Raw genomic sequence first — 23,702 nt, 5'->3', positions numbered from 1 at the left:
GGTAAGCGCAAATAAAGTGAGGAGGAATATAGTTCTGACGGAGTGTTCTCTATTCCTGATGGCCCACATAATTATAGTTGAGGATAAATGCCTTATGAAGGCAATTCCTGGCTAAATGATGGCTGTGTTTTACATTCTCTCTTCCCTCCTGACTTTGTCCTCTTTTGTTTATTTATTTTCATTAAAGGACCACAGAAAGAAAAGTTTAAAATATTTCCCCCAGGCAGTATACCTCTGCTTTGTTATTTGAGCAGGGCCTCCAAAAAAGCTTTAATCCTTTAAACGGTACTGCGCCTGGGTAAGAGATATAAAACAACAGAGCCAGGGAAGAAAAGCCAAAAAATAACTCCCTCTCTCTCGCTCTTTCTCTGCTCTGAGCTGTTTTTGTTCCTCTGTTGCACGAGAAAAGGCAGACACTGGGGTAAAGTTTTGGGGATTAGGCAAAGAATGCCCCCCAAACATTCATTAACTATAAAGGCTATACTTGAGCTCATAATCAAAGATCTATAGACCACCAACTCAGTGAAGGCAAAGACCATTTTGACACTGAGGTGAGTGTACGGTAGGCCGTGGAATTTCTGCTGCATGTCCTTTAAGATATCAGTCGTTGATCGGTTTTGGGGTTTTCCATGATAAATCTGATCCAGAGCAGAGTAGAAAATCTGTCCACAGAATAAATAAACATGCTAATAAACATTCATGCAGTTACATGTTAAACCTTTGAAATGTTCGCAAATATCCCACTTGAGTCGAGGCATTTTCTGTTGCCTGAAAAGGGCTGATATCTGTTAAGTCTCTACACTTATCTACCATCAATCACTCACTCAAAGCACTTATAGGACCCTTATGCCCATTGTGGTTAAGTACGTTTTTAAAGCAACGGTAACAATATAGGATACCTTGTTAAAAAACGACTATAAAGATAGCAGATAACAGTTGTCAGGGTTTGCTGCAGTGCCATTACACTTTCAACAGTTTAGGAGAGCAAAATGTTTTTCCCTTGTATTGTACATTTGCATGAGAGTTCAGTGTCAATGTAACCCATGAAAGTAAAAACCGTGACCCATTTAGTTCATTGTTGTTGTATGTCAGGGGGAGTTACCTGTAGTTGAGTGTCTGCCGCACCACACACCTTTTTGGACTCACACAGACGAGCCACCATGCCGAGGCAGAGGCTGCAAAAACACAAAGACATTCATTTCTCAGCAGAAATATTGCACCATATCTTTACAGTAACCAATATACACTGAACAAAAATATAAAAGACACCATGTAAAGTACTGATCCCATGTTTAATGAGCTGAAATAATAGATCCCAAAATTTTTCCATATGCACAAAAAGCTTATTTCTCTCAAATCAAATTTTGTGCACAAATGTGTTTACATCCCTGTTAGTGAGCATTTCTCTTTTGCCAAGATAATCCATCCACCTGACAGGTGTGGCATATCAAGAAGCTGATTAAACAGCATGATCATTACACAGGTGCATCTTGTGCTGGGGACAATAAAAGGCCAATCTACAATGTGCAGTTTTGTCACACAACACAATTCCACAGATGTCTCAAGTTTTGAGTGAGCGTGCAATTGGCATGCTGACTGTAGGAATGTCCACCAGAGCTGTTGTCAGATATTATAATGTTCATTTTTCTACCATAAGCCGCCTCCAACGTTGTTTTAGAGAATTTGGCAGTACGTCCAACCGGCCTCACAACCACAGACCATGTGTATGGCGTCGTGTGGGCAAGCGGTTTGCTGATGTCAACGTTGTGAACATTTACATTTTAGTCATTTAGCAGATGCTCTTATCCAAAGCGACTTACAGTTAGTGAGTGCATACATAAAAAAATAAATAATAATCATACTGGCCCCCCGTGGGAATCGAACCCACAACCCTGCCGTTGTAAGCGCCATGCTCTACCAACTGAGCTACACGGGCACACGAGTGCCCCATGGTGGCGGTGGGGTTATGGTATGGGCAGGCATAAGCTATGGACAACGAACACGAGGGCAATTTGAATGCACAGGTACCGTGACGAGATCCTGAGGCCCATTGCGTTGCCATTCATCTGCCGCCATCACCTCATGTTTTAGCATGATAATGCACAGGCCCATGTTGCAAGGATCTGTACACAATTCCTGGAAGCTGAAAATGTCCCAGTTCTTCCATGGCCTGCATACTCACCAGACATGTCACCCATTGAGCATGTTTGGGATGCTCTGGATCGACGTGTACGACAGCTTGTTCCAGTTCTCGACAATATCCAGCAGCTTCAAACACGCAATTGAAGAGGAGTGGGACAACATTCCACAGGCCAAAATCAACAGCCTGATCAACTTTATGCTAAGGAGATGTGTCGTGCTGCATGAGGCAAATGGTGGTCACACCAGATACTGACTGGTTTTCTGATCCTCGCCAATAATTTTTTTTCTTAGGTAGCTGTGACCAACAGATGCATACAGTGGGGAAAAAAAGTATTTAGTCAGCCACCAATTGTGCAAGTTCTCCCACTTAAAAAGATGAGAGCGGCCTGTAATTTTCATCATAGGTACACGTCAACTATGACAGACAAAATGAGGAAAAAAAATCCAGAAAATCACATTGTAGGATTTTTTATGAATTTATTTGCAAATTATGGTGGAAAATAAGTATTTGGTCAATAACAAAAGTTTCTCAATACTTTGTTATATACCCTTTGTTGGCAATGACACAGGTCAAACGTTTTCTGTAAGTCTTCACAAGGTTTTCACACACTGTTGCTGGTATTTTGGCCCATTCCTCCATGCAGATCTCCTCTAGAGCAGTGATGTTTTGGGGCTGTCGCTGGGCAACACAGACTTTCAACTCCCCTCCAAAGATTTTCTATGGGGTTGAGATCTGGAGACTGGCTAGGCCACTCCAGGACCTTGAAATGCTTCTTACGAAGCCACTCCTTCGTTGCCCGGGCGGTGTGTTTGGGATCATTGTCATGCTGAAAGACCCAGCCACGTTTCATCTTCAATGCCCTTGCTGATGGAAGGAGGTTTTCACTCAAAATCTCACGATACATGGCCCCATTCATTCTTTCCTTTACACGGATCAGTCGTCCTGGTCCCTTTGCAGAAAAACAGCCCCAAAGCATGATGTTTCCACCCCCATGCTTCACAGTAGGTATGGTGTTCTTTGGATGCAACTCAGCATTCTTTGTCCTCCAAACACGACGAGTTGAGTTTTTACCAAAAAGTTATATTTTGGTTTCATCTGACCATATGACATTCTCCCAATCCTCTTCTGGATCATCCAAATGCACTCTAGCAAACTTCAGACGGGCCTGGACATGTACTGGCTTAAGCAGGGGGGACACGTCTAGCACTGCAGGATTTGAGTCCCTGGCGGCGTAGTGTGTTACTGATGGTAGGCTTTGTTACTTTGGTCCCAGCTCTCTGCAGGTCATTCACTAGGTCCCCCCGTGTGGTTCTGGGATTTTTGCTCACCGTTCTTGTGATCATTTTGACCCCACGGGGTGAGATCTTGCGTGGAGCCCCAGATCGAGGGAGATTATCAGTGGTCTTGTATGTCTTCCATTTCCTAATAATTGCTCCCACAGTTGATTTCTTCAAACCAAGCTGCTTACCTATTGCAGATTCAGTCTTCCCAGCCTGGTGCAGGTCTACAATTTTGTTTCTGGTGTCCTTTGACAGCTCTTTGGTCTTGGCCATAGTGGAGTTTGGAGTGTGACTGTTTGAGGTTGTGGACAGGTGTCTTTTATACTGATAACAAGTTCAAACAGGTGCCATTAATACAGGTAACGAGTGGAGGGCAGAGGAGCCTCTTAAAGAAGAAGTTACAGGTCTGTGAGAGCCAGAAATCTTGCTTGTATGTAGGTGACCAAATACTTATTTTCCACCATAATTTGCAAATAAATTCATTAAAAATCCTACAATGTGATTTTCTGGATTTTTTTTCTCAATTTGTCTGTCATAGTTGACGTGTACCTATGATGAAAATTACAGGCCTCTCTCATCTTTTTAAGTGGGAGAACTTGCACAATTGGTGGCTGACTAAATACTTTTTTCCCCCACTGTATCTGTATTCCCAGTCATGTGGAATCCATAGATTAGGGCCTAATGAATTTCTTTCAATTGACTGATTTCCTTATATGAACTGAAACTTAGTAAAATCTTTGAAATTGTTGTGTTTATATTTTTGTTCAGTATAGTAACACTTCAAAACAAAACAAATATATGGCTTTGTTATTTTGGGTCATCAACATGTTGCCATAGCAAAATGGTGAGTTTGTGTACCTGTCCTGTTTGATAATGGCGGGCAAATTGGTTCACTACACGATAATCAGTGGCAAAGTACTCCATTAAAATAGAGGGGACCTCCGCAAAGTCAGTGGCACATTTTGTTCCTGAGAAGACAAAAGCACAGTCTCAAGTTGCTACATCTATTTTATGTAAGTGGATATCTCTCTCCATGAAATTGATATTTTGAAGCATCTTGAGTTACTTGCTAAGGCGTATCCCTAGTCTGTATCTAACAAGTAAAGGAGCATGCAATCAATCCAATGATAACCTGTGTGGATTTCCTCACCAAGCCGTAGCATTCTCAATTGGATTTAACAGACCTTTTCAAGTCTCCTCACCATGACTGAACACAGCATCTACGCATGCCATTCTAACCTGTGACCATCATTATCAGATGCACTGTGTAAAATGTCATGCACAACACCACCCACTACACTAGGAGAGGATGAAACCATTGATACTGAAATCAATCCTCCTTACTATTAGGCCGATCGATTTGAGAGAGCTTTACATACAGTCATTTCCAAAGACTTTCCCATATTATTATTCACATTAACAGTACAAATACATAGGGGCAGTTCCATGGTAACAGAGTGATGCTGAGACTCAGATTTGTTACTTGAAATGTATGCCAAACAAAAACCAATGATTGCAAAGTTAAACAAACCATACAAGTCTATGCACAAGGACGACTTGGACATTTCAGCATCCCTCTGTTACCATGGAATTGCCCATAAGCACAATGCCAAGCTAAACACAATGCCAGGTTAAAGCTGCTAAAGTTAACGATTCATCTCTGAGAATGTCAGATGAGCATGGCTGACCTGTAATGTGTTGGTAGCGCGTGTGACCTAGAGCATGGAGTGCATGGCATGGCCCATCTAGTGGACCAGGTTCTCCATCATGTCCGGCATGAGCAGGGTGGGTGTGCTCTTGGTGGGGTGGGGCAGGCTCAGCATCAGCACCACTACAGGTAGCTGGTACTGCCCGTTCTCCTGGAACTGCCGCCCGCCACGGATGGTGAAGTGGCAGTCCTGAGGAAGGGAGAGACAGAGAGAGAGATCATTGAGGCCCTGTCTTGAAATCCACTCTATATGCGGCTGGTTTCAAGATCAGTGCCACAGGGCCATAGAGACTTTTTATTTTAAACATGCCAGAAACAACAGCCATGACGGCATTTTGAACTACTGAAACTTGTTTTGATCTACTGAAACTCATGTCATCTTTAAAGAAAGGCAGTTGTGCTGTGGGTGTGGTGTGTGATGCTCTGTCTACCTGGTGGGGTTTATTTACTCTGTGGGAGAAGTCACAATAGATGTATCCCAGCAACCCATCTGTCTCATGAACTACAGCCTGGGCATGAAGTGACACAAACAAATGAGCAAACGTAGGAGAAACACAATTAAGACACAATATAACCACAGCAAACAAACCACAGCTTCAACACTATACGGACATTTGAATAGTTTTAGGAGGGTTTTTACCAGTTTGCGGACATCATCATTCCACACCTCTCCTGCACTTGGATGTTCGGACATGAGAGTGACTCCATAAAGCTGGGTGAAGAGGCTGTTCAGGCCCTCCATACAAGACCCCAGGGAGAAGTAGGGACTGTAGAGGCTGGGCTCAATGTTGTACCTGCAACCAAAACACAACCACAAAATGACATGAAAACACTTTAGCCTAATCCCAGTTGTGTGACAGAGACAAGCTAATGTAGATGATTGTAGGAATCTCCTGCTAAAACCAAATGGGCATCTATTAGCAAGGTTCCATAGTTAACTATGATGCTTTACAGATTCCTCTTATTTTCCCCCTAAAGCCACTTGATGCTCTGATTAACACTTGTCATGCTGACCCTTGGGACTAACGCTCTCAGACTAGCAGACATAAAGGGGGAAGCCCTATCAGTTGATCTGCAAGGCTCCTGTCAATCTTGGGAAGCATGCACAACTACTCACTTCTGGTGTGGACAAAGCATACCATTTGAAGCAAGCAGTGCCTGCCCTGGAGGCATATCCAAACGTCACTTTGATTTAATTAAAACCAGTGAGAAGCCCATTTCCTAGGCCCAGTTTTACAGACATGATTAAGCACACAGCTACACATGATGTGGCCTCCTTGCTTGTTGTATATGGGACAAAGTGTTTCTGTACATTCTGTGCTGTATTATTTAAGTGGTGTTTCACATTGAAAGAATACTCAGTAAACACTGTATACTATGCTTCACTCAAGGGGCAACAGTAAGCTTTTTCACCGACTGCTAATGGAATAATAGCAGTAATCATATGATCTTTCCTAAAGACTACTAAAGGGAGTAATTTATACTATCTTGCACATGATGTACTACTGGACCTTCATTTACCGCACTTAATCTGAAACCCATTTCAGCAGGAGATAAACATTATCCAACTCTGACTTCAGTAGGAACTGCAAACCACTAATGCTGTTGACTCCAGGAGAAGAGCACAGTGTCTGGGCACCAGGAGCCATGCAGCCGTGGTGGCAACTTTGGGCAACCAGCCATCCCTGGGAACCAACCGCATTCTAAACCCAACTCCATAGGAAACTCCTAACAACCAACACGGCACAGCACGGCATAGCACGCCAAGGAGATGAAGAAGGCTGAGGGGAAAAGGATTCGGAAACAGTTTTTCCTCAGTTAAAAGGAGGAGGAAAAAGAAGACTCTCCACAACCTCTCACCCTCCTCAAACAGAGGTTGTGCCAAACCCCATGGTGGAAACAGCCATTGAGTCCATCCCCCAGGACCTGGAATGTCTGCAATAAAGCTTTAATAAACTGTTATCCAGCACATTTGGCATTTAGACTTATTGGCCTCTGGTGAGCGCCTGAGAGGAAAAGCAGTTCATTAATAATGTCCGTAAAAAGACGATGTGAGACCGGCACAAAACTGGAGATGCTAGATGTGACCAACCACATCTCCCATTCACTCAAAATGTTCACAGCAGATTAGGCCATTCCACTTCTCCATCTGTGAATCGCGACATTTATGAATAACCCTTGGCAATAAAGATAATATGCTGTCTTAACCGCCCAAAGCCCATTAATCAGCATGAAACTGCAGAATATATAACGCATACTAGAACAAATGCATAGGGTCTCAACAGATAATTCAACATATTATATATGCTATTGGGGAAATCCTTTCCCGACAGATGGGATTTAGTCCTGCAATGAGTTCAGGTTTAGGTTGAGTTGAATACTATCTGGGTCCTAACCAATGTCCCCTTAAAAAAATGTGGCACTGAGCAAATTTCAGGTCTGCTATGTGCCAACTTGAATGTTGTGAAAATTCTGTGCAACTTCAAGCGCGCGTTTATTGTGAACACTGAGGCTGTACCCATTTTAAGTTATAGGTTTAAGAGTGGCCATGTAGGCTACTGTGGCTATTTGATCATACTGTAGGCCTACCAGTGGCCTACCATCAAAAACAATGGAGAAAATGCATCCCATAACATTTTAACATGGAAATATCTGTTCTATCATTCAGCCTACAGTAGCAGCCAATGTGTGGTGTTCAAAGTAAGCCTACATTCCAAGAGACTTTTGAAAAATACATACAGGCTTGACATTAAGCTGTTCATCCACTTATCCTTCAGACAAGGAGGTGACTGAAAATGTTTTGTTGTTTGATGCAAGAAACCACTTTAAAAAATAAAATGCATTATTATTCCCATACCATTATTACAGAGAATCAGACAAATTATGCTAACCTCTGCCTATTGGCTTTTTAGCTTATTCAAGCCTGTCTCAAAATACAACACTGCCCCTTTAAAGACAAAAAAATAAGCTCTTTACCTGACTTGCTTTTCAAAGATGTCTAGAAATGTACACATTTTGTGCTCTTGTAGGAAGCAATCACTCCCCTATTGCTGACTACAAATGATCTATAACTGGGCTAATAACTCACTAACTAGCAAAGGATATGAACAGAATGTGCACATGGCTACATGCAGCTCTCGTTTTGATCTCAAAACAAGCGCATCTATTCACAACCGCTCATGCTGTAAACACAGTCCAGTTCAAAGTAAATGGCACAGATCCATATATGGCAATGGTCTATTTGCGTGTAGGCCTACTGCAGCTCTGATTGTTTATGCCTCACCGGTCTGTGTAGAGTAAGGGCTGAGTAGTGTGTGTCAATGCAATAGAATCCTACTCTGATGCGTTCTGCCTACAACAAAATCGCTTGCATAGTTAGTTTTGTTTCGGTATTGTCGTGACGTGACTTTCATTATTGTGATGACTATTATTTATCAAATAATTACCTACTATGTTTAATTGTTACTAGATTAAATTAATAATGTAACAATTAACTCATTAGGAATTTGGGGCACCACGGGAAAGGTTTTTTAACGAGTTAACGTTTCCCGAATTAACTCTAAAGATATCTAGATATCTCTTATCATTTATTAATAATTTACCTCATATCAGTCTCATTCTGAAAGTCGTAGGCTCTTTAAATCTGCACGAACCCAGGTCTTACTGATCATTCCGTACCACACAAATGGATTTCATTATTGATTTACTAACTAATTAAAAACGATAACACAAGATACAAACACGTACATGGTATAGGTAGGGATTAGACACTTAATACAATGAAATTGGGTCTCTAGCTGACTAACACAATATGACACTTGTTACAAAAGATGGTGAGTTAAAGAGAGAGAGCGAGAGAGAGAGAGAGAGAGAGAGAGAAAACACTTGGATACACATGGACCTACACTCACAGTAATCCTTTCCCCCGAACTTCCGCCCGTTTGGGTAGAAAAGTAATGCATGTATTTACGTGTTGGAGGTATTCGTCGAGGATCTCTGTTGGACCCAGGCCTTCGTGGGAAGGGGTCGATTGGGCCTTCTCTTTCGGATGGCCTTTCAGATGTAAGGCTCAGATTGTCCACAAGAGGTCACAATGTCCTTCTTCTTAGTTGTCTGTTTACTTTCACTCGTTCTGGAAGTGGTCTTCTGAGGACGGCTAATCAGCCGTGTCGATGATCCCCTGTGGGGTGATTAGAGCAGTGTAGTAGACGATGGCTTGAAGAGAGTAACAGGATGGTCCCACTTAAATTCACCTTCTTAGATACAGTACTTAGAACAGCTACTCAGCCGTAACATTGATTGTTAATGGAGGCAACTTTGTCGTCTTTACCTTGTGTTGCTTTTCAGGGTCGGGACCAACATGGACAAAAGCTGCAGCTTGAGGTCCGTCTAGTCTGATCTGATCGTTCTTATCTCAATCTTTTATGCACTCTGGTAAAGAGGGGCGTTTCCGTCATACTGACACGCTCTCTAAGCTCCCTTGGGCGTGGCTAGTTACGAGGCAAAAGTATTATCTTCACTATGATTTTGTTAGAAAGCTAAAATCCCATTGGGCCTCCCGAGTGGCACAGTGGTCTAAGGCACTACATCGCAGTGCTAGCTGTGCCACTAGAGATCCTGGTTCGATTCCAGGCTCTGTCGCAGCAATCCGCGACCAGGAGACCCATGGGGCGGCCATCCAGGGTAGGGGAGGGTTTGGCCGGCCATTCTCATTGACGGGGCTGTAATGGAACAGGTTGAGAGCTACAAGTTCCTTGGTGTCCACATCACCAACAAACTATCATGGTCCAAACACACCAAGACAGTCATGAAGAGGGCACGACAAAGCCTATTCCCCCTCAGGAGACTGAAAAGATTTGGCATGGGTCCTCAGATCCTCAAAAGGTTATACAGCTGCACCATCGAGAGCATCCTGACTGGTTGCATCACCGCCTGGTAGGGCAACTGCTCGGCCTCCGACTGCAAGGCACTACAGAGGGTAGTGCGTACGGCCCAGTACATCACTGGGGCCAAGCTTCCTGCCATCCAGGACCTCTATACCAGGCGGTGTCAGAGGAAGGCCAAAATTGTCAAAGACTCCAGCCACCCTAGTCATAGACTGTCCTCTCTGCTACCGCACGGCAAGCGGTACCGGAGCGCCAAGTCTAGGTCCAAAAGGCTTCTCAACAGCTTCTACCCCCAAGCCATAAGACTCCTGAACAGCTAATCTTGGCTACCCGGACTATTTGCACTGCCCCCCCACCCCCCTCTTTTACGCTGCTGCTACTCTGTTTATTATTTATGCATAGTCACTTTAACTCTACCCACATGTACATATTACCTCAATTACCTCGACTAGCCGGTGCCCCCGCACATTGAATCTGCACCGGTACCCCCCTGTATATAGCCTTCCTACTGTTATTTTATTTTACTGCTGCTCTTTAGTTATTTGCTTTTATTTTTTTTTGTTAACACTTTAAAAAATGTGTTTGTTGATGATATGTGTAATAAAGAGTTGGCTCCACCTGACTTTGTCAAAAAATAGCCCCTTTTCCATAATACATCCGAGAGCGTTCGACCTACCTCACTCCCTCTCTCTCTCTCGCACCACTCTGAGTGCCGCTCAGCCCACCATAGGTGCGTTGCTGAGCGCACACATAAGGTAGGTATAAGAAAGGTATCAAGGCGCCGCCTTGTATTACCTCATAAGGACCTCACTTTACAGACTCCTAGGAGTGCTGTAGTGAGTGTCTCACATAGCAGGCTGCAGTCTCAGTCAGATAATGGCAGGATGACGCAACCGCTATTCGGGGATGGCGCGCTGTCTCAGGCTTCAGTCAGTGCAGTTCAGACCCGTGCTGCGTTCACGGAGGGCCGGAATACTACGGTTACGAGTTTAACCAACGTATCGGCGCCCCCGTTTCTCTCAGAACGCGCTGATGCTCACCACGCTGAGTGTAGCTCAGCCCACCAGAGCTGAGCACACACAGGAGGTGAATGTTAAAAAGGTATCAAGGCGCCGCCTTGTGTTACCTCATAGAGACCTCACATTACAGACTCCTAGGAGTAATGCAGTGAAGGGCTCTCATAGCAGACTGCAGTCACAGCCAGATATTGGAATAATGACGCAATCGCTTTCTGGGGATGGTGCTCTGTCGCAGGCTAAAGCCTCGATCAGTGCAGTTCAGACCCGTGCTGCGTTCACGGAGGGCCGGAATACTACGGTTACGGTTTAACCAACGTATTGGCGCCCCCGTTTCTCTCAGAACGCGCTGATGTTTCCTCTCCCTTTCACGGGAGGCCCGCCTTGGGCTGTTCCACCACCTCAGTGCTGGGGAACAGCGGCGGCGAGGGCCATCGAGGAATACAGGTCCTTCCTACTGAATGTACCACAGCTTCGCGCTCGCCCGCTTTCTCTGCATTGCTGGGAGTGGCGGCGAAGCTGTACCCTCTCACGCTGGCTAGACCAGACGTTGCAGAAGGGTTATGCCATCCAATTCCATCGGACCCCGCCCCCATTCAGGGGAGTGGTGGAGACGGTGATGAAAACGCCCGAAAAAGTGGCCGCTCTGGTATCAGAGATTACGGAACTTTTGGCGAAGGAGGCGGTCACAGTAGTTACCCAGGAGCAAAGGAACAAAGGGCTATATTCGCCCTACTTCCTGGTGCCCAAAAAGACGGGGGGAATGAGGCCGATATTGGATTTACGCATTCTCAACGAGAGCGTAACCAAACGGCCCTTCCGAATGCTCACGACAAAACTTCTACTGGAATGTGTCCAGATAGGAGACTTTTGTACAAGCATAGACCTGAAGGACGCGTACTTTCATGTGCCGGTGCAGCCGCGTCACAGAAAGTTTCTGCGATTCGCCTTTCAAGGGGTGGCGTACGAATACATGAGGATGCCATTCGGGTACGCCCTGGCACCTCGCACGTTTTCCAAGTGTGTAGAGGCGGCATTGGAACCGTTGCATCGTCAGGGAATAAGGCTACTAGCCTACCTAGACGACCTACTGGTTCTCGCCCGTCAGCAGAGCAGGTGTTCACTCACACGACACAGACAGTGATTCATCTCACGCGTCTGGGGTTCGCTGTGAATTGGAAAAAGAGCGCGCCCTGGCCCAGTCATCAGATTGTCTACCTGGGGATACAGCTAGACACTGTAATGATGAGGGCTCGAATTTCGGACCCTCGAAGGGTAGCCTTGTTGCTAGCCCTGAGAAAGTGTCGTCCGAATCACACGGTAACGGCGCTGTCAGTCATGTCACTCTTGGGTCTCATGTCGTCAGCCCATGTCGTGGTTCCGCTGGGACTCCTGCGCATGCGCAGGATGCAGCGATGGTTTGCCCAACTAAGACTAGACCCAGTGCGTCAACGTCATCGGTTGGTGGTGGTTCCTCTCTCGCACAGTGCAGATCTGAACTATTGGAGAGACCCGCACGTTCTCACGCACGGAGTCCCGATAGGCAAAGTGTCCTCCAACATTCCAGTGTTTACAGATGCCTCTCTGACTGGATGGGGAGGGACATGTCAGACCCAAGTGATAGGAGGGGTGTGGCCTCTTTCGAGTCGCCACATCAACCTCTTGGAGTTGGAAACGGTTCGACTGGTTCTGACCCACTTCGGGGTTGCGATGTTTTGGTCTGGTCAGACAACCGGACCACAGTAACCTACATAAATCGCCAGGGAGGAGTCAGGTCTCCTGCTCTCCACCGGTCGGCGGAGGAATTGTGGCTGTGGGCTCACGAGCACCTTCGCTCATTGAGAGCAGCACACATTCCGGGCTACTTGAACGTAGGAGCAGACCTCATGTCTCGAGGGGGTCCCCGAGACGACGAGTGGCGTCTGCATCCGGACATTGTTCTCCAAATTTGGGAACAGTTCGGGAGAGCCGAGGTGGACTTATTCGCGTCACGCGTGAACGCGCATTGTCCTCTATGGTTCTCTCTGAGGGAACAGGACGAACCGCCACTGGGAAGGGACGCGTTCGCGCACCAACTGTGGCCGAGAGTTCTTCTGTATACATTCCCTCCGCTGTCCTGCATTCTCCCACTGTTAGCCAGGATGAGATCAGGCGGGCTGTCATTAATATTGGTAGCCCCCGATCGCCCAGGGGCTCCATGGTTCGCAGAGATGAGTCAGATGTTGATTGCGCCACCTTGGCCAATTCCACATCGACAGGACGCGTTGTCTCAGGCGGGAGGCTCGATAGGGCGATTGCCCATAATCGGCCAACCACTGAAGGCTTGGCTCCTGAGAATGACAGGCTAGAGCGCCGTGTGTTATCTGATTCAGTAATCAGTACCATACAGGGTTCCCGTGCCAGTTCCACTTCCAGGGTGTATGTCAGTAAGTGGAACGTTTTTTCACAATGGTGCATCACAGAGAATGTAGACCCCATGAACTGGCAGGTTGAGAGTGTTCTCTCTTTTCTGCAGTTTATGTTTGATAAGCAGCGATTGCCCGCCACCATTAAGGTGTTTGCAGCGGCGATTTCAGCTTCTCACGAGGGGTTTGGCAGAGACACTTTCAGCCACCTTCTAGTGAAACGTTTCTTATTAGGAACACGGTGGCTTAGGCCAATGCCTAGAGCCAAGCTTCCTCAGTGGGATTTGGCTTTGGTACTCGAAGCACTCTGTGAGTTGCCGTTCGAGCCATTGAATCAAATACCCCTCAAGATGCTGTCTATGAAGACAGCACTGCTGCTCGCTTTGACTACTGCTAAGCGTGTAAAGTGATTTGTGTGCTCTTCAACGAGACTTTCAACGAGACCCGACTGCCTTGCCATTATTGGCGATTTGAGCAGAGCGGTGTTACGTCCTAACCCGGCATTTGTGCCGAAGGTTATTAAGAGCTCATATAGATCACAGACCGTGGAGCTGTGGGCTTTTTCTCCCCCTCCTCATGGGGAGAGGAGAGAGGAAAGGCTCCATCGCCTGTGCCCAGTGCGCGCTTTGGCGTGTTACGTTGAGCGCACAGCAGCGATTAGGTCATCGCCTCAGCTGTTTGTGTGTCACGGTGCGGCTGCACTAGGTAGACCACTTTCAAAACAGCGTCTGTCTCATTGGCTTTGTGAAGGCATTGAGACAGCTTATGAGGCAATTGCCTCAGGGTATAAGAGCCCACTCCACTCGTGGAGTAGCGGCTTCTACTGCCCTTTTCAGAGGAACAGGGGTAGAGGATATCTGTGCAGCGGCGTCGTGGTCGTCACTGTCTCCATTTATCCGGTTCTATCTCATGGATATGGCTTCTAACTCTTTTTTTATTATTATTACGATTTTTATTTTATTTATATTTTTAGTGTTTTGTTTTTTCTCTATTTAAAAAAATATTTTTTCATTTATTTATTTATTTATTTATTTATTTTTTTTGGGGGGGGATGGATCAGCTTAATATTGCAGATAGATTGTATCTTCTATCAATGTAATTGTCTGCATCACTTCCAATCCCCATGTTTTTTATATATATACTCCCCTTTATTACTTTTCAACCCCGCCATCCTTTCCCTACTTGGAGTAAATTAGTGAACAACAATGCCCAGGCCTCTACTTCCGATCTATACTTACTATCTACACCTTATGGACAGAGTTAATTTTACAATAATTCTAATATATATAATTATTTTATTTCTTTGCTCCTGAACTTTTTCTACTCTCAACCTCTCCGATCATTTTCATGATGTCCATCCGGTTTGCTTCTACAGTGGGGAAAAAAAGTATTTAGTCAGCCACCAATTGTGCATGTTCTCCCACTTAAAAGTATGAGAGAGGCCTGTAATTTTCATCATAGGTACACGTCAACTATGACAGACAAAATGAGACTTTTTTTCCCAGAAAATCACATTGTAGGATTTTTTATGAATTTATTTGCAAATTATGGTGGAAAATAAGTATTTGGTCAATAACAAAAGTTTCTCAATACTTTGTTATATACGCTTTGTTGGCAATGACACAGGTCAAACGTTTTCTGTAAGTCTTCAAAAGGTTTTCACACACTGTTGCTGGTATTTTGGCCCATTCCTCCATGAAGATCTCCTCTAGAGCAGTGATATTTTGGGGCTGTCGCTGGGCAACACGAACTTTCAACTCCCTCCAAAGATTTTCTATGGTGTTGAGATCTGGAGACTGGCTAGGCCACTCCAGGACCTTGAAATGCTTCTTACGAAGCCACTCCTTCGTTGCCCGGGCGGTGTGTTTGGGATCATTGTCATGCTGAAAGACCCAGCCACGTTTCATCTTCAATGCCCTTGCTGATGGAAGGAGGTTTTCACTCAAAATCTCACGATACATGGCCCCATTCATTCTTTCCTTTACACGGATCAGTCGTCCTGGTCCCTTTGCAGAAAAACAGCCCCAAAGCATGATGTTTCCACCCCCATGCTTCACAGTAGGTATGGTGTTCTTTGGATGCAACTCAGCATTCTTTGTCCTCCAAACACGACGAGTTGAGTTTTTACCAAAAAGTTCTATTTTGGTTTCATCTGACCATATGACATTCTCCCAATCCTCTTCTGGATCATCCAAATGCACTCTAGCAAACTTCAGACGGGCCTGGACATGTACTGGCTTAAGCAGGGGGACACGTCTTGCACTGCAGGATTTGAGTCCCTGGCGGCGTAGTGTGTTACTGATGGTAGGCTTTGTTACTTTGGTCCCAGCTCTCTGCAGGTCATTCACTAGGTCCCCCGTGTGGTTCTGGGATTTTTGCTCACCGTTCTTGTGATCATTTTGACCCCACGGGGTGAGATCTTGCGTGGAGCCCCAGATCGAGGGAGATTATCAGTGGTCTTGTATGTCTTCCATTTCCTAATAATTGCTCCCACAGTTGATTTCTTCAAACCAAGCTGCTTACCTATTGCAGATTCAATCTTCCCAGCCTGGTGCAGGTCTACAATTTTGTTTCTGGTGTCCTTTGACAGCTCTTTGGTCTTGGCCATAGTGGAGTTTGGAGTGTGACTGTTTGAGGTTGTGGACAGGTGTCTTTTATACTGATAACAAGTTCAAACAGGTGCCATTAATACAGGTAACGAGTGGAGGACAGAGGAGCCTCTTAAAGAAGAAGTTACAGGTCTGTGAGAGCCAGAAATCTTGCTTGTTTGTAGGTGACCAAATACTTATTTTCCACCATAATTTGTAAATAAATTCATTAAAAATCCTACAATGTGATTTTCTTTAAGAGGCTCCTCTGTCCTCCACTCGTTACCTGTATTAATGGCACCTGTTTGAACTTGTTATCAGTATAAAAGACACCTGTCCACAACCTCAAATAGTCACACTCCAAACTCCACTATGGCCAAGACCAAAGAGCTGTCAAAGGACACCAGAAACAAAATTGTAGACCTGCACCAGGCTGGGAAGACTGAATCTGCAATAGGTAAGCAGCTTGGTTTGAAGAAATCAACTGTGGGAGCAATTATTAGGAAATGGAAGACATACAAGACCACTGATAATCTCCCTCCATCTGGGGCTCCACGCAAGATCTCACCCCGTGGGGTCAAAATGATCACAAGAACGGTGAGCAAAAATCCCAGAACCACACGGGGGGACCTAGTGAATGACCTGCAGAGAGCTGGGACCAAAGTAACAAAGCCTACCATCAGTAACACACTACACCGCCAGGGACTCAAATCCTGCAGTGCCCCCTGCTTAAGCCAGTACATGTCCAGGCCCGTCTGAAGTTTGCTAGAGTGCATTTGGATGATCCAGAAGAGGATTGGGAGAATGTCATATGGTCAGATGAAACCAAAATATAACTTTTTGGTAAAAACTCAACTCGTCGTGTTTGGAGGACAAAGAATGCTGAGTTGCGTCCAAAGAACACCATACCTACTGTGAAGCATGGGGGTGGAAACATCATGCTTTGGGGCTGTTTTTCTGCAAAGGGACCAGGACGACTGATCCGTGTAAAGGAAAGAATGAATGGGGCCATGTATCGTGAGATTTTGAGTGAAAACCTCCTTCCATCAGCAAGGGCATTGAAGATGAAACGTGGCTGGGTCTTTCAGCATGACAATGATCCCAAACACACCGCCCGGGCAACGAAGGAGTGGCTTCGTAAGAAGCATTTCAAGTTCCTGGAGTGGCCTAGCCAGTCTCCAGATCTCAACCCCATAGAAAATCTTTGGAGGGAGTTGAAAGTCCGTGTTGCCCAGCGACAACCCCAAAACATCTGCTCTAGAGGAGATCTGCATGGAGGAATGGGCCAAAATACCAGCAACAGTGTGTGAAAACCTTGTGAAGACTTACAGAAAATGTTTGACCTGTGTCATTGCCAACAAAGGGTATATAACAAAGTATTGAGAAACTTTTGTTATTGACCAAATACTTATTTTCCACCATAATTTGCAAATAAATTCATTAAAAATCCTACAATGTGATTTTCTGGATTTTTTTTCTCAATTTGTCTGTCATAGTTGACGTGTACCTATGATGAAAATTACAGGCCTCTCTCATCTTTTTAAGTGGGAGAACTTGCACAATTGGTGGCTGACTAAATACTTTTTTTCCCCACTGTATATATATTTAACTATGTAAAAAAAATTATGCATATCCTATTTTCCGTCATTATCAATTAATATGCGTAATAATGTCGGCAGTTCACGCGTAGGATTCTAACATATACCCGGATTGCCATTGTATTACATTTAATTCATTGACAAGCAATTATTATCCTAGCAAATAATTCCCGTGGTCCCCCCCAACATCCCCACCCCCCCCCCACAACAGATGCCAGACAAGCACACACGCACATACTCACATACTCCAACACACTCAACCCCCCTCCTCCACAATCCACCATAAAATCAGATACTCAACGGCTGTTATATCCCAGAGCCCAACTCGAGAAATAACTTCATTGACGAGTGCACATACAGTTAAAGCTGATTGAGAAAGCATGCAGATTGAGCAGAAATTGATAACAATGTGAGATTTGATTAATCTACTAGTCCTAGGTGATGGAGATCAGATCCACCCTCTTCACCTGAGACACAAACACTCTGATCCCCTGTTGTAACCATTTTCCCAAGCATCTCCGTGCGGTCAGACCTTTGATTATTTTGTGCCACCTGGGCCACAATGATAAACCCCCTCTCTGATTGTCTTCTAACTCTTTGGCTCAGTATTTACTCAGCGTGGCTGAAGGGAGGACTTGAGGTAAGAGAGAGGAATGCAGGACTGAAGAGACAGGTCTCTTTCAGGTCCGCTTCTGATAGAAGGACATATTTTAACATGACTCCTGACTGACATGTTCAGTACAAGAGAAGGCATGTATTGATCTGCCCACCAGTGAATAGCTGGGTTGAGGCGGAATGATGAGGGATAATAGTAGTAACCTTGGTTACGGTACTATTAGACCGGTCATGACAATTTTGACGGAATGTGACAACATCTATCTGCTTGTTCAGATTAGTATGAATCATGTTCTGGGATCTGCCCACTAATCTTTGGGGTTCCATTGATTGAGTGGGGCGGGCTACCGTGTACACAATGTAGAGTGACACTTTGTGTCATTCCATTAGTGGTCGGTATTGTTGTAACAGGATATGGATGTATCATCTATCTGCTAGTACAGATTAGTATGGCCCGTATTCTGGTGATCTGCCCACTAGTCATTGGTGTTAACATTGGACTAGGTGGGGCGGGTTTGGACCGATGACGCAGTATATTGTGACACTTTGTATTGTGATACAGTGGTTACAGTACTGCGGGACTTGGTTGCAGCCATTGCTAGGCCTGACCTTTTCATTTTGATGGGAAGTGTTGGGCTCGGCAGGGAGTACATTTTGGAGCGTTGCGCTCCGCCTTAAACCAATAGGAGCAGAGCTCCTCTATGGGGTGGAGCTCCACGATATAGAACGATAGTTACCGGAGTGTAACTCCAGTTCTATGAGTGGAGCAGAGCCCCATAGGACTTAAGGCCCTGCCGACCCTCTCTAGTCTCGCTGAAGATAAATATCTCGGGAGGCTGATTGAGGGGAGGCATCCCCTCTTATAGGGACACCTGTACTCCTATTGGCTGCAGGTGTGTGCATAATTTTGTCTCAGGCTGATGCTGCCTTAGGGCAGTGGGTAAACCAATAGGAGCAGAGCTCCCCTATGGGGCTACGCTCCACTCATAGAACTGGAGTTACACTCCGGTAACTATCGTTTAGAGGGAACATTGGTCCTCACTGTATTATGGATGGTTCTCATCTGCCTAACACATTCAAACTGTCTTTCTATACTGTAGCATGGCAACAGTGATTCAGGTTGCAAATTCTAATCCTTTGTTTCGGATATGTTCCATCATAAGTCAAAATGACAGCGAACATGTATTACACAAGGATAATTTGTTAATTACAGTACCAATCAAAAGTTTGGACACACCTACTCATTCCAGGGTTTTTCTTAATTTTTACTATTTTCTACATTGTATAATAATAGTGAAGACATCAAAACTATGAAATAACACATATGGAATCAGTTGGAAAAGCATTCCTCATGAAGCTGGTTGAGAGAATGCCAAGAGTCCAACACTTTTTTGGTTACTACATGATACCATATGTGTTATTTCATAGTTTTGATGTCTTCACTATTATTTTACAATGTAGAAAATAGTAAAAATAAAGAAAAACCCTGGAATGTGTAGGTGTGTCCAAACTTTTGACTGGTATTGTATATACACACAGACAGGAACATCTTCAGGTAAAATTAGGTGACAGCGCAACTGAGCGAAGGAAGTTGATATAGGATAAACGAAGACTGACAGTTGAAGTCGGAAGTTTACATACACCTTAGCCAAATCCATTTAAACTCAGTTTTTCACAATTCCTGACATTTAATCCTAGTAAAAATGCCCTGTCTTAGGTCAGTTAGGATCACCACTATATTTTAAGAATGTGAAATGTCAGAATAATAGTAGAGAGAATTATTTATTTCAGCTTTTATTTATTTCATCACATTCCCAGTGGGTCAGAAGTTTACATACACTCAATTAGTATTTAGTAGCATTGCCTTTAAATTGTTTAACTTGGGTCAAACGTTTCGGGTAGCCTTCCACAAGCTTCCCACAATAAGTTGGGTGAATTTTGGCCCATTCCTCCTGACAGAGCTGGTGTAACTGAGTCAGGTTTGTAGGCCTCCTTGCTCGCACACACATTTTCAGTTCTGCCCACAAAATTATTATAGGATTGAGGTCAGGGCTTTGTGATGGCCACTCCAATACCTTGACTTTGTTGTCCTTAAGCCATTTTGCCACAACTTTGGAAGTATGCTTGGGGTCATTGTCCATTTGGAAGACCCATTTGCGACAAAGCTTTAACTTCCTGACTGATGTCTTGAGATGTTGCTTCAATATATCCACATAATTTTCCTTCTTCATGATGCCATCTATTTTGTGAAGTGCACCAGTCCCTCCTGCAGCAAAGCACCCCCACAGCATAATGCTGCCACCCCGTGCTTCACGGTTGGGATGGTGTTCTTCGGCTTGCAAGCCTTCCCCTTTTTCCTCCAAACATAACAATGGTCATTATGGCCAAACAGTTCTATTTTTGTTTTATCAGACCAGAGGACATTTCTCAAAAAAGTACGATCTTTGTCCCCATGTGCAGTTGCAAACCGTAGTCTGGCTTTTTTATGGCGGTTTTGGAGCAGTGGCTTCTTCCTTGCTGAGCGGCCTTTCAGGTTATGTTGTAAGTCGCTCTGGATAAGAGCGTCTGCTAAATTATGTAAATGTTTTACTGTGGATATAGATACTTTTGTACCTGTTTCCTCCAGCATCTTCACAAGGTCCTTTGCTGTTGTTCTGGGATTGATTTGCACTTTTCGCACCAAAATACGTTCATCTCTAGGAGACAGAACGCGTCTCCTTACTGAGCGGTATGACGGCTGCGTGGTCCCATGGTGTTTATACTTGCGTACTATTGTTTGTACAGATGAACGTGGTACCTTCAGGTGTTTAGGAATTGCTCCCAAGGATGAATCAGACTTGTGGAGATCTACAATTTTTTTTCTGAGGTCTTGGCTGATTTCTTTTGATTTTCCCATGATGTCAAGCATTGAGGCACTGAGGTTGAAGGTAGGCCTTGATATACATCCACAGGGACACCTCCAATTGACTCAAATGATGTCAATTAGCCTATCAGAAGCTTTTAAAGCCATGACATCATTTTCTGGAATTTTCCAAGCTGTTTAAAGGCACATTCAACTTAGTGTACGTAAACTTCTGACCCACTGGAATTGCGATACAGTGAATTTTAAGTGAAATAATCTGTCTGTAAACAATTGTTGGAAAAATTACTTGTGTCATGCACAAAGTAGATGTCCTAACCGACTTGCCAAAATTATAGTTTGTTAACAAGAAAGTTGTGGAGTGGTTGAAAAACGAGTTTTAATGACTCCAACCTAAGTGTATGTAAACTTCCGACTTCAACTGTATATATATAAACGTTTTCTTTAAAGTATAATTTTTGGAGAGTTCTAATGCTACTGTCCCCACACAAAAAATATACACTGCTCAAAAAAATAAAGGGAACACTAAAATAACACATCCTAGATCTAATATTATTAGATATATATTATTATTAAATACTTGTTTCTGTACATAGTTGAATGTGCTGACAACAAAATCACACAGAAATTATCAATGGAAATCAAATGTATCAACCCATGGAGGTCTGGATTTGGAGTCACCCTCAAAATTAAAGTGGTAAACTCCCGACTTCAACTGTACGGACAGTGAGGGAAAAAAGTATTTGATCCCCTGCTGATTTTGTACGTTTGCCCACTGACAAAGACATGATCAGTCTATAATTTTAAATGTTAGGTTTATTTGAACAGTGAGAGACAGAATAACAACAACAAAATCCAGAAAACGCATGTCAAAAATGTTATAAATTGATTTGCATTTTAATGAGGGAAATAAGTATTTGACCCCTCTGCAAAACATGACTTAGTACTTGGTGGCAAAACCCTTGTTGGCAATCACAGAGGTCAGACGTTTCCTGTAGTTGGCCACCAGGTTTGCACACATCTCAGGAGGGATTTTGTCCCACTCCTCTTTGCAGATCTTCTCCAAGTCATTAAGGTTTCGAGCCTGACGTTTGGCAACTCGAACCTTGAGCTCCCTCCACATATTTTCTATGGAATTAAGGTCTGGAGACTTACTAGGCCACTCCAGGACCTTAATGTGCTTATTCTTGAGCCACTCCTTTGTTGCCTTGGCTGTGTGTTTTGGGTCATTGTCATGCTGGAATACCCATCCACGACCCATTTTCAATGCCCTGGCTGAGGGAAGGAGGTTCTCTCCCAAGATTTGACGGTACATGGCCCCGTCCATTGTCCCTTTGATGCGGTGAATATGTCCTGTCCTCTTAGCAGAAAAACACCCCCAAAGCACAATGTTTCCACCTCCATGTTTGACGGTGGGGATGGTGTTCTTGGGGTCATAGGCAGCATTCCTCCTCCTCCAAACACGGCGAGTTGAGTTGATGCCAAAGAGCTCGATTTTGGTCTCATCTGACCACAACACTTTCACCCAGTTCTCCTCTGAATCATTCAGATGTTCATTGGCAAACTTCAGACGGGCCTGTATATGTGCTTTCTTGAGCAGTGGGACCTTGCGGGCGCAGCAGGATTTCAGTCCTTCACGGCGTAGTGTGTTACCAATTGTTTTCTTGGTGACTATGGTCCCAGCTGCCTTGAGATCATTGACAAGATCCTCCCATGTAGTTCTGGGCTGATTCCTCACCGTTCTCATGATCATTGCAACTCCACGAGGTGAGATCTTGCATGGAGCCCCAGGCCGAGGGAGATTGACAGTTCTTTTGTGTTTCTTCCATTTGCGAATAATCGCACCAACTGTTGTCACCTTCTCACCAAGCTGCTTGGCGATGGTCTTGTAGCCCATTCCAGCCTTGTGTAGGTCTACAATTTTGTCCCTGACATCCTTGGAGAGCTCTTTGGTCTTGGCCATGGTGGAGAGTTTGGAATCTGATTGATTGATTGCTTCTGTGGACAGGTGTCTTTTATACAGGTAACAAAATGAGATTAGGAGCACTCCCTTTAAGAGTGTGCTCCTAATCTCAGCTCGTTACCTGTATAAAAGACACCTGGGAGCCAGAAATCTTTCTGATTGAGAGGGGGTTAAATACTTATTTCCCTCATTAAAATGTAAATCAATTTATACAATTTTTGACATGCGTTTTTCTGGATTTCTTTGTTGTTATTCTATCTCTCACTGTTCAAATAAAACTACCATTACAATTATAGACTGATCATTTCTTTGTCAGTGGGCAAACGTACAAAATCAGCAGGGGATCAAATACTTTTTTCCCTCACTGTAGCACCCATACGTATATCCTAACACTCCTAATATTTGATACCTGAGGAGGACCAGGTAAAGAATAAAATGATGCGCTACAATGAAATATGAAGTTGGCACCCACCTATCCCAAATACAGACAAATATAATTCAAACAGTTTTATCTCATTTGCAGCTGGCGGAGAATAACTATGTCAGGTTCTTTGTTTGAATAATAGATCTAGGACTGTAATACTCACCTTTTAGCACGCAACACACCACTGAAGTATGGAGGGTCCCATGGCATGAGCTC

At 44.3% G+C, this 23,702-nt stretch overlaps 1 non-coding gene and 1 pseudogene across 1 annotated transcript; both read right to left on the bottom strand.

The window, feature by feature from the left end:
- Positions 1 to 278: 278 nt before the first annotated feature.
- LOC121568180 lies at positions 279 to 23,702 on the bottom strand (annotated as a pseudogene).
- On the bottom strand, positions 1,864 to 1,936 carry trnav-uac. The gene has a single exon. It is a non-coding gene; the product is annotated as a tRNA-Val (tRNA).

This window comes from Coregonus clupeaformis, chromosome 6 (assembly GCF_020615455.1).
Source record: "Coregonus clupeaformis isolate EN_2021a chromosome 6, ASM2061545v1, whole genome shotgun sequence".
Taxonomy (NCBI): Eukaryota; Metazoa; Chordata; class Actinopteri; order Salmoniformes; family Salmonidae; genus Coregonus; species Coregonus clupeaformis.
This window is presented reverse-complemented; position numbering and strand designations above follow the sequence as displayed.